This window comes from Misgurnus anguillicaudatus, chromosome 9 (assembly GCF_027580225.2).
Source record: "Misgurnus anguillicaudatus chromosome 9, ASM2758022v2, whole genome shotgun sequence".
NCBI lineage: Eukaryota > Metazoa > Chordata > Actinopteri > Cypriniformes > Cobitidae > Misgurnus > Misgurnus anguillicaudatus.
The window spans coordinates 10,576,179-10,588,840 of NC_073345.2; the positions used below are offsets into that span (position 1 = coordinate 10,576,179).

At 37.2% G+C, this 12,662-nt stretch overlaps 1 protein-coding gene across 3 annotated transcripts in view; it reads left to right on the top strand.

The window, feature by feature from the left end:
- The first annotated feature begins 67 nt into the window (after nucleotides 1–67).
- Nucleotides 68–12,662, top strand: part of amot (angiomotin) — a 35,003-nt gene continuing 22,408 nt past the window's right edge. For 2 of the 3 annotated variants that reach the window (XM_073871120.1, XM_073871121.1), the window contains exon 1: nucleotides 69–348. The gene's annotated coding sequence lies outside the window, so the exon portion shown is untranslated. Of the gene's footprint in view, nucleotides 349–12,662 lie in introns of all 3 variants that reach the window. The other variant, XM_055180767.2, reaches the window with a different exon arrangement.

Genomic DNA, 12,662 nt, shown 5'->3' on the forward strand with positions numbered 1-12,662 from the left:
TCCGATTGATATGCGCAGCTTTTAATGATTAGTATTCGTTGCTTGCAGCCTCTTTACAGAGAGGGCAGAGAAGAGGGCAGTCCTTCCCCTCACGGCGCATTTCAACTGGAAAACACATTTCTCCAACTCAAAAAATGTCATGGAGCAGGGTGAACGCGTTTCATTTGAGGAAAAGTGCAAACAATATCGGAAAGTCCCCTCGGGTTGACGCTTTTAAACTTTTGTGAAGCGCGCGAGACGCGTTGGATGCAACTGAAGTAGACGTTTAACGGACATAAAAACTTCTGAAGTACCGAACCGGCGGCAGGTCGAAATAAAGTAAGCGGATCTTCGCGAGGTTTTATGAAGGTAAATAAATTACACATGTGAATGATTATTATTTGATGTAATCATGTTAGTAATTATGTGTTTTATTCAGTCGTAATCTCAGAGAGTTTCGTTGAGGAAAAATGTACATACAAGGCTTGTTTTTAGGAAACAATGAGCATTTTATTATATCATTTCATTCGTAAGCATTTACAAATGCTAATTTTAGGTAGTTTTCACCCTCTTGCAGTCAAAGAAAGACATTGCTGTTTCCTAATAAAGAGTAAAATGAGTAACGTTACATGCACTGTATTGACACATTTACTGCAATGTCAGCCTGTTCCTTATGGTCTTAAGACATAACGTTACATGGATATGGGTTAACAATTAATCATGTTTAAATATACAAGTTCCTATAAATGTGCAAATGTCTTTTCATAATAATGTTTATATAGATTTATATATCTTTGTGCTTCGTTGTTCTTCAGTTTACAAATAGCACTGATGCATCATATTATTAACTGTCAGTCATGCACCTTTATTTATTGTGACTGCAGTTTTCAGCGTGACCCCAGTAATGAATTAAACTGCACAGGGGTTCAGTAGAGGCCCTGTGGATGGATGTCACCCCTCTCTCCTCTGAGGAATGCTGCCCAGGGGCGAGGGGGAGCTGAAAACACAGATATGCACATTACATAGGGCAGGAATGCAGTCATGTGTTTTGTAAATCAAAGCATGGGTCTAAGTTATGAGGACCACTCAGGGTTTCAGACTCGCCTTTATTAGGTGCAACTAATTGCACTTTACTAGTTAACGGTTGCTAGCAGAAGCATAGGTCCTGCCTTATAATGCTTTCATTGAGTCCGTTTAATTTAAGTGCTCTGGTGTGCGCCCCTTTCGGAATGCCGTGAGGTCCTGTTTATTCAGATTTCCAAAAAAAGTTGCTAGGGTAGCCGTGGACGCCACTCCAGGAAATGTACAGAACGAACCCACGGCTTTATTAAGTACATTCAGCATTCGGATGCTATCCTCTCCCTTCCTGTCAACACAACAGTTTCATGGAAGAGCCAGAGCGCTTTTAGTTGTAAAGGTAGCGAATGACTGCCAGAAAAGTGCCTAGCGGCATTGACTCACGGTGCAGGAATGTCAGCTCTCTTTCGCTTTTCCCTCCTCTCTCTCCATCTCTTTCCATCTCTTACTTCCTCTGCCTCCCTCCTCTTTCTCAAAAGGGGCCAAAGTTCTGCTTGCTGACTCAGCCTCCAAATCACCCAACTGCCTTTTTCCACTGAGCTTTTAGGACCCTAAAATCTGCACTGCTTATTGAAGCTTTACAATTAGGTTGTGTCCAACAGAGAATACAAGAGGCTGAGGAAACGACCATGTCCATTTAAAACAAAATCACACTTTTAGACATGCACCTATAAATGGGCATGATGCTAACTAGGGCTAGTTCATGTAATTTATCTTTTAAAAAGCAGTAAGCAGTATCCTTACTATGGTTAGAGTCTACTGCAAGTTGACCCCTAACCCCTGTTTGTTCCCATTCTTTTGTTGTACATTTTACATTTGATGCAAATCAACTTACAGGGCTTTCAAGCTAACCATTTTCTTTTTATCAACATTCGCACTGCTAATGCTATGCTCTAACATTGAGCTACACAAACACTACGAAAAATAAGAATTTTCATTAAAGGAGCATTTCACCCGTAGAAACATTCATCTTAAAGTTCGTCATATTTGTAGTCAAAATGTAACATACATTTCGAATTTGGTGCATATTTGACAGAGAAAAGGGGTGTTTGTAGTCTCACCCATAGATATGTATAAAGTCTAGATGTCTCGCCCGCATTGCTGGCCAATTGAGTGGAACGTCCGCATTTGGCGGCCATCTTACCACTGGGCGCTCGCTCACTCGTAGCATTGAGTTTTAATGATGCATGTACTTTTAAATGACCATAACTTGGTTAATTTTCTACCGATTTTCAAACGGTTTGGTTTGTTATAAACATCAAAGATGTACCTATGACACTGCATACTTGTACTAAAAAAAAAAATTTCATGAAACATGTTAAAGCATCCAGAATTATAGCCACGTTAATAACGTTTGTAAGCATGCAACATTAAACACAATGCTACGAGTGAGCGAGCGCCCTGTGGTAAGATGGCCGCCAGATGATGACATTAGAGACTCCGCCATAACACATCTAGCCTTTATACATTATATCTATGGTTGAACCCATAACATTCGCCTGCTAATGCAATGCTCTAACATTGAGCTACAAAAACACTACGAAAAATAATAGGGAGGCTCCGATCAATGCCGATCTCCACTAATAATACGTGGCCGATCACTATTCTGAATCGGACAGCCGATCTTATTACAGCTATTTCATGTACTACGGCTTTTGATCAGTAAGTCCTTATCGATCTAAAATCGCTGTTAGTTTGAGTCGTTTATAACATGCATTTGAAAAAGCAACACTCGTCAAACATAATTATTAAACATATTCTTTATTATCATGAAAATACCTGAAAAGGTTTGAAAAACAGCAATATAAATATATCCTTCAGCCATTTCATGGAGCTGCGTGTCATCACAGCTGCGTGTGTATTGTTCTTCGTCTACAACGCATTTTGAGTTTCTGCACGAGAGCGCCCCCTGGCTTTTGGATGTAGCAGCATTTCACCGTAATCCATTGAAAAACATAGCAAGCATTATCGGCCGATCGATCGGAGCATCCCTAAAAAATAAGAATTTTCATTAAAATTGTGCTTTCTGATATTATGTTTAACATACAAGACATTGATTAATCGATCATTGAACATTAGTTAGTTGGTTGGAACCCTAATGTTTTATGTTATTCGGCCAAATAAGTGAAAAGACTTATTTAAAAAGTGAAATAAGTGAATACATTGAACCGAACATTAGCGTTTTTGGTGATGCTGTCAAATAGACCATTTGCGTGTTTGCAAACAGAGATGACGTTTTTTGTGGGCGGAGCCCAACTGGTGGCAGAAAGTGACAGCTCTAAAGTAGCGGTGTAAAGTGTTTTAGCGATAAACTGTGTTTTTATGGATCCAGTGTTCGGTCGAAGTCTGTTTCCCCTATTTTTCTCTTTAGTGTAATGTTTCTTATAGTGTTTTCACCCCGTTACCTTTATTTTTTAGATAAATTAAAAGTTTAAATGACTTGGCTACTGAGATATGTGCATGGATGTAATGTATGTGTATTGTTCTTTATTGGTAAATCAAAAAAAATGTTTACAGTATGAATCGCTAAAGTACATATAAAAGCAATATTATCATGTATCCTATATAATAGAATTTATTAAATATTTCATAATTTTCCTGTTTTCTATCCTTATATTATTTCTTCCTTATATTAATAGCCTACGTGTTTGCTCTAAAACTATTATAAAACTATTATGTTTGCATACAAATATATTTTTATATATTATTAATATATATTATTAACACTTTACATTGTGTGTGTGCTATATTTATTAAGTATGTCAACATCATAATTTTAGAACAAACAGGAAGAACACATAGGCTAAGATATAAGGTAAAAAAAGAAGTAATAGAAAACTGAAAATTTATGAAATATTTAATTTATGGTGATATTACTATTGATATTATGAAATCATCCTTCTAAATAAACGTAACGTGATGAAAACGCTATAAGAAACACATAGAGAAAACAGACTTCGACAGAACAACGGACATCTTCTCCAATTATTTTCTATTCAAATTATTAAAAGATTTCCAAATGATTTCATCACTCCAGTCTGTCCGTTTAAGGGCTTATTGCAACTATAAACACCTACGTTTATCTTCAAATGGTGTCTTTGATGACGGAATAATATAAAAATGAAGGTCATATTGTTTTGGCATTCCTATTCTGACACTCAACAGCGCAACAAGACATTTTCTAGTGAGTTATATTGTTCGTTTCACTCGTGTCTAATTCATTTCCACTGTTTTTCTGCCACCACATTGTGCGCGCAGCTTGCAGTGACGTAACTGTGACGTCTACTCGCAAAAGGTCTATATAGCAACCAGCATAGAGTGAGAGGTGTGCACGCTTTCTAAATGCAGCAGACATGTGGTGATGCATTTTAAAGTCTCTGAGAATTATGATTTTTTGCTATTTTGGGCCGAAAAACTTTGATTGCATAACATTCGTTGCATCCCTACAATTGTTGGCTATAGTGTCATCTACACTTCTTGTGTAACCTAATGCTTTCACTGGAAGCATGCAGTGTGATTTGTATCCGCTTACCTCAGGGCATTGAAGTCAGACACTGGAATGTGTCACCATATTTCAGACACCATGGGTGAGGTTTAGCGTCTTACCACTCTCTCATCTTCAGTCTGTTTATTGCTCAAACAGGATGTGTTACGCAAAATTTCCGTAATAATGGGAAATTTCAGGTAGTCCAGTTATGCAACTGGACTATTCACCTTTATGGTGAATGGAAAATATAGGTATTTTTGAAGTCAAATTGTGTGGTTGATTGGTTACCTTGCCAAAATCTTTTCATTAGCTTACTGTAGTGGTGCTGATGCTTTGCCACATAGCTATGGATATAAATTATCCTTCAAACCGTGTGGCTTGTAGAGGAGAGTTGTATTTGTATGTATACTTGTACTATGTATTTACGCATAGGTTATCAGATGTTTTATTTTTTTCCTGGCAAACTATAAAATCAAACTAAAAAAAAAAAAAACACAGCTCATGTGTCAATAAGAATATCAAACTTGGGAGGTCTTTTGACATGGACCAGTACCACCATGAACCACCTAGTAATACAAAACACATAATCTACTACATAAAAACAACCCCACAACAACTCAGAACACTTTAAGCTAGAAGTATGTTTAACTATAGGTTGACGGATATTGGATTTTTACGATAACAAAGGTATGCACTAACTACCGATAACCAATAAATTGACAGATAGTTTTTGACCATTTACTGAATTCAAACACAACACTCATAACTCATTCACTGAGCTCAAACAAAGTTGTGTTGAAATTTATTGCAAAATAAAAATATATATACAATTTCAAATAACTATACTCAGATAAGTTTTAACCATGTCAGTACGCAAATGAGCTGTCCAAACTTATTTACAGAGTGCATTTTTAATTTTGGTCAGGCATGCTACCAAGTTTATCATAAAACTACAGCACGCTATGTCTGTTTGACTTTACTGCGCTGTGTACAGTGATCATAAAACTGCAGGTAGTCAATGTTAGCATCCTCTCAACCTTGTTGGAAAACATACAACTAATGCAGCATCTAATCTATTTCTTACTTACTATCTAATCTATTTCTTACTTATACAGGTATATAATTTGTAATAGATAATATGACAACGTGAACTGTATTGTTCTGTACCTTTTTACTTGGTTTTACATCCACGTGCGATGTATCCTCTGGTGCTATGTATAATCCCCTGCGGTGCGTAAGATCACATCATGTGTCAAAACAATCAGCATATGGCGCTAATGTTAGTTTTAATTTCACCAGTAGAAGGTGCTCTACTACTTTGTAATGCAGAGCTGTAGCAGAGCTTCCCCGCTATCTTTCCTGTTGCGTCTGCAACAAACGTTATGAGGAGGAGACTATAATAGTTATTGTTATCTTTATTGGTACATATTCATCAGTAGGGCTGTGCAAAAATATCGATACAGCTACCTATCGTGATAGTTAGCTGAATCGATAGTGTATCGATATTTCAATCTCTACTATTGATATTTAAAAAAAAAATAAATAAAATCCCTCTGTGTGCGTCAAACGACCTCCTCGGCCACTGCTGTAGTTGTCACTGTCCAGTTGTCTGCCATATACGGTCATTCGGCCAATGTCTCAGAAGTTAGAGGGAGTGAGAAAATGGCAGAACTCTTAAAAACACCAAAGAGTTGCAGGTGTTCAGCTGTATTTTTTTTTACATTTTTGATAAAAAAAGAAAAAGTATTGCAATGTATCGCAACATGTAACGTATTGTATTGTATCGCGATACGTATCGTGAAACGTATCGTATCATGACACATGTATCATGATACGTATCGTATCGGGAGGCCCTTGCCAATACCCAGCCCTATAATTGGATTTGCCGATTAATTGGTCGACCTAGTTTTTACAAATACGCAAGGGTCTGCATACAGTGCATGTGACGCAAATTTCGTCATCAGAATAATATTCACGTGCTGTACACGTACCACCAAATTTTTGTAACCACGCATACTTTGAGACCCTGTGTGTATGTTGAACGCATGAATATAGTTTAATATATACCATTTAACAACAATTTATTAAAAGTTTTATTTAAAGTTACATTCAGGCCGATGTATTTTGGCTCTCACTACAACAGTGCTACTGAAAATCAACCAAATGTTTAACTAGGTTACTGACTTGAATGTGTTGACTGTCGGTGCTTCTGTGTGTACGGCTGTTTGCTTCGGTGGTGAGCCCTCATGTTGTCTGAGGATCATACTGTATACGAGCTATATACACTTTTAAAGAGCGTTGCATTTCTGGTCTTTGTTTTCTTGTTTGTTCTAAACTTTGTTTGCAAAGATCCTCTACTTTTCTTCATCTATCCGGAATTTGTAAATGATCCTGTAAATATACTTTCAAAGATGTGCAGAGTGCGGACATGTGTGCGCGAAAGGTGATGACGGAAGAAACTATACTGGACCTCTTTTGTCTGCTGTGTCCCGGGCTTTGACGAAAGCTGCTTGCGCTCTGATGAGGCAACGTTTGTCATTGTTTGCAACCTTTCTTTACGTCCAACGTTACACAAAAGAAAATATTTTTTGCCCATTTCTGTCAATTTATTTGCCCATTAATGAAACCACGTCAAAAATCTAGCATTTAAAAATAAGTTATTATGGGTTTTAAAAATAAAATCCAAAATGTACCACTTTTCCCTGCCATTCTGTGTTGTACAGTAAATTCCATTTTTATGCTTGGATTCCGTGATTCCGTTCATGTTTTCCGCCTCACGGAAATCGTAGGGCCCTATAGTACAAAGATTATAATATGTAACATATTAAGCAGTGTATACATTTGACCAAGATCTTGCCACTTTTAACCCCCACATCTGTCTCGTACATGACCATAACTTTGTTCATTGTCACTTAGGTCATAAATCTTAAATTTTATAGCTATAAACCGTGACAAAATGGAAGTGCGTGTGTGTGTTGGGGGGTGCTTAAATTTATCTTTTTATGTAGATGAAGGAAACTGGTGCAGAGCTTCAGTGGCAAAGATGAATCGGGGATCTCATCTCTCCACCACATGCTTTTCATTAAGGGTTTGGATGGAGAAGTGGGTGGGTGGGGGGTTAAGAGGGAGTCGAGGGGAGCAGCGCTGTGTTTCCAAATACTTGGGCCTGTATCAGGGACTTGTGGGGGGAAAAACCACATTATAGAGACCTTCTTACAGTTAGAGAATGAGGGGAAAGAAGAAATAGAGCGAGTTATTTGGTGACTCATGTTGGATTTCTTTTTTGCCATAATGGCATACAGGTTTGCAAGATCTCTCATGCACTTCTTTTTTTTTTATAATTTATTTAAGGTTATAAAATGTGACTTTTTTTAACGAGTAGATTGCATTTCCTCAAAACTATTCCAGTAAAGTTTATGTCTGTTTAAAGATTTTTCGGAAGATGTAAGAAGTTAGTCAATTACCTCAAGGCAACTGTTACAAACAACTACGTTCAACAATTAGGAATTTTCTGCCCTGAATACTCAGCAAACGAAAGTGTGATGGCCTCAAGTGTTGCTTCTGGTTTCTCTCTGCGTTCACTTCACATCAGGCCCCTCTTGCATGTTTAAAAGAACGCAGTCCATTGAAATGAATCACGGGTGCGTTCCAAGAAAGCAGCACAATCGAGGGAGGAGGTGGATTAATGCACCGAAGACATATTGCGGCGAACATGGAAATGGAGGTAGAGAGAAGGAGCAGATGTGTCAGAGTTTCTTGGCCTAGTTCTTTTCCAGTACAGCAGTGTGAGAATCTCTCTCTGTGCCGGGAGTCATGGACACAGGGGGAGGCTGAGCTTTATGCTTTCTCCACGGTTGCAGCGCCAGACCTTTCCAGAATGGAATGTTGCGTTTCCTGCTTGGTTCCTGCCATGTGTTTTTCAATTCCCCCCTCTGCCCTAATCTCTCTGTCTGCATGTGTCTTTGTTCCCTGACTGTTCCTTTGTCACTGTCTTATCCACTTATTAGATTTATCATGTAGGATTTATTTATTGTATGAATAACTTCATGTGAGGGTAGTTGGGAATAGGTCAACATAATTCAGATTTTCCCATTGATGTAGTTAATTGCGATCATTATTTTACATGATTAATGGAATTTATGTTGAAATGCTTATTTATGTGGGACAACTGCATGCTGTTATGTAGTTTACGTGTACAAAGCAAAAAAAAGTGTTTTCCTAAATCACTTCGTTCTTTAATACATCACACCAGCTCTTTTACCAAAACAAAACTCTTATTAGGGCTGGGGGCGATATATATATTTGATATCTTGAGATATGGTAATTAATTATTGAGATAAATAATTATTCAAATAATTAAAATTGATGAATTGCCACAATTAAAAAAAACATTATTTTGATAAAATATTTGAAGAAAAAAAACTGTAGTAGACCTACTGACCACTTACTACTTTTCATTAAAATAAGCACGTGAATGCTTTTTGAGATGATGAAAGAGATCTTTACCACCAATTTTGGGGAGGGGGGACTAATTCATCATCCACTCCTGAAAAGTAAAACAAGATGAGTATTGATTGTTGGTTATGATTAAAAGAAAAAGTAAACATTTGGTTGATTGTCAGTAGCATAGTTGTACATTGCAGTTACAGTGACAGCCAAAGAATATTGTCCCTTATGTGATTTTTAAATAAAACCTAAAAAAAAGGTTCAATTGTATTTGTTTAATGTTTTTAGTTGATAAGATATGCCTTTTGGTTACTGAAATTTAATTTAACCATTAAAAGCCGATTTCAGAAAAAAAAAAACGGAAAACATTTTTTGATTTTGTGAATAATTAAAATCGAATTAGGGGAAAAAAACTGATTTCACAGGGTTCTATATACGTATGAGGATACATGGGGTTGCGATGCGATATTAAAGCAAGAAGATATATAAAGGAAAAATTGTTGACGGGCTGTTTAATTATTAAAAAATAATGCACACCTGAGGTGCTAATGCAGCATGCCGCAGGTGTGCATTATTTTCAAATAATTCAAAGGACCGGAATCAATTATTCTGCTTATATCATGATTACCACAGACATTGCTCTGGTGGTTATTTAAAGACATTTTAAAGGTCAGGTGTGCGGTTATAGAAAAATAATGCATACCCGTCGAACATTTCTCAAGCAATCAGAATAAAGCATTCAACAGCCCCATGGTATAAATTGAGATATTTCCTTTTTTAAGGATATAATAGGATATACATTTAGGAAAGCTGTCATTGAGCCGTGAGTCTTTGGGCCTTCCTCTGCGTCTCGCACCTTGGGGGTTCCAATCAAGTGCATGTCTTGTAATGTTTGACTCTGGTTTTCTCAATGTATGTCCAATCCATTTCCATTTTCTTCTTTTGATGCTTGTTTCCAGTCCTTCGTGTTCTGTTTTTCTCCACAGAAGGATGGTTTTAACACTGGAATTAAAAATCTGCATCTTTGTTTTCAGGGAAATGGCTGAAAACAACAAAGAAACAGTATTGCCAAACAAAATATCATGATACTCCCATGTATTGATATTTTAACTATGTATATTTATATATAATCACCCAGCCCTACCTGTTACTCAAATTCTAAATACATCCTACAAAAAGCAGGTGTAATTTAGTAGATGTCTACTAAATATTTAATGGTAACATTGTAGTTCTTTCAAAGTTATAGACAGTTTCAGCAGTAACAACATAAACAGCTGCTTTCGTGGATAACACGTAACTTCGGGTAAACTCCGCTAAGAATAAATAACAACAAAGTCCATTTAAAGTAGTTTATTTATATAACAAGCAAAATAAACCACATGTAGATTACCTAATTCACCAAAACATGTTATTTTCGACGAGGTATTTGTTCAAGAGTTCAGTTTCAGCAACTAGTCAGATCATTAAACAAACAGAAACCGGAAGTAAAGTTCCGATCCGATGCGTAATTGCATCACCGCACGTGCGTCCGATGACACCGTCTATAGTTATGTTTATTCCAACAATCATACAGTTTGAAGACTGTAAAATATTTTTTGTATTCTCTGTGTCGTTTTATCATCTCTAACTCCTTCCCACAAATATTTCATCTGCTGTGCTCAGGGTGCTCTTGTGACCTCATCATCATGCATCTTCTCTCATTCATTACAGTCTATCTTCAAAGAACCCTCACACAAACACAATCACACACTTTCTTCTCTATTAGCATCTACTTCTCTGTAACAATATTGTCAATGTTATCATGTTCTTTTAAAGTATAAAAGAACCCTTAACACGGACAAGCTCTCTTGAGTTCATTAAACCCTTGGAAACCTTCCACTAATGCTCCCCTGTTATGTAAACAGTGCATGTGAAAAGTGGGGGTAGCGTTTTTAGCTATCAGAGAGTACCTCGGTAGAAGTTTTCTGAGGTCACCCTCCTCCCGATCTTTCCCGCTTTTATATTTTGATGTCATGAGGTTGTTGTGGTGAAACTCTAGCCCTTGTGGAATGCAGCCCTACCACTCGTCAACGTTAGACGTTTTACCGTTGTTGCCAGAGGCAATATTCAGCGTTTCGCGCTAGAGGTTGGGAATTAAAACAAGAAAATGCAATGGAAAATCCTGCCCATCTTGTGGCTCTTTTTTTTAAAAAGTAGAACCAAAGGGTGAAGTTATTGAGTTACACACGTTTAAATAGGCGTACGGAAATATGCATGTACGCTGTGTTTTTGAGTAAACTAGTACTTATTGTTCTCCTTTCTGTAAGTGCACACAAAATCTTGTGATTACCTCTATTGTGTGTGCGTCTGGTCGTATGACTAAAAATACTGGAAACCTTGTGAGAAGTGCATCAGAAGTTGTGTCGAAAGATTAGCTGATTAGTCATCCTATAAACCAAAGTGTTGGTTATTTTGGGAAATGGTTTTGATGTTTAACAAGCTAGTCTTAAAGGTTGTGAAATATTATTCATATAAAAAATATTTTTGGGGGGTGTGGTTTCCATCCTACATTTTTATAACGTGTTATGCAGCATCATTCCCAGTTCTGAAATCAACCTGAACATCTGTCAAAACTGTACCAACGACCTGGATCATCTCAGGGTAATGAGGGCAGGAACAGGACTGTAGTGTCAGAGACTGTTTGACTGAGTGCCAGCGCCAGACTCGTATTTAAACCTTCCCTGAGCTACATTCCTGATGTATTTCCAGAGTAAACACTGTCTGCGTGGGGGCTCTGGGAAACTTGTGCATGAAAAGTAAATATTTAGACAACGTCAGGGTCCATTCAGAATGTTTCGGATCATCTCAAAATACGTGGTTACAGTTAAAGGGATCTATCCAATTGAAGTGATGTGATGATGTGCAGTTCTGCTATTCCATGAAATTAAAAATGTGACATTTACAAACTTTGTAATGTAGAAACTTGATAACATCCGGTAATGTTGTTTTCTTATTGCATAACCAAATAACTCCCTGTCAAGAATCCTAAATCATAGGGTATTAAAGTGGATATTGTTATACATGGCTCATTTATTTTTCTTTGTAAGACGTACTGTTTTTTTAAATTGTGGGTGAAAATTGAGGTGACATCACTTGTTTTTTGGCATTCGTCTGTATTTCTCTCTCTCTCTCTTGTGCTTTTTGTGATAGCTTTACGGAAAGTGCCCAGGGCATATGTTGTTCTGGGCTCTATTTAGCTTGTCTTAAAAGAGACACTGGCAGCGGTTAAGCTGAATATGAGGAAGGAATAACTGCTGATTGTTTTATGGTAGCCAGGTGTTTTAGTTTCTTATCAGAAGATTTGTGTTTTTCCACCTGTTTCTACATTATTCATCTGCTGTCAGCAGGTGCAGCCTTTCCTCAAGTTGGCCTGATGTTCAGAGTTGTGTCTGTGGACAAGATGTTAGGGTGCTTCTGTATCCTAATTATTTACAGATACCAACTATCATTGGTTTAAAAAAGCTAGGGACTTTTATCAGTGCAAGTACTGCTTTTAATTTGAATAAGCCTGTTGAGGATGTACACTGGATTGTATTGCTTTGTACCTTGGTACCCGTTGTTAATCTTATAACAAAAAATTCCATTGGAAACTTTGGGATTGTGTGGATATTTTGATGACGCATATACATTTTTG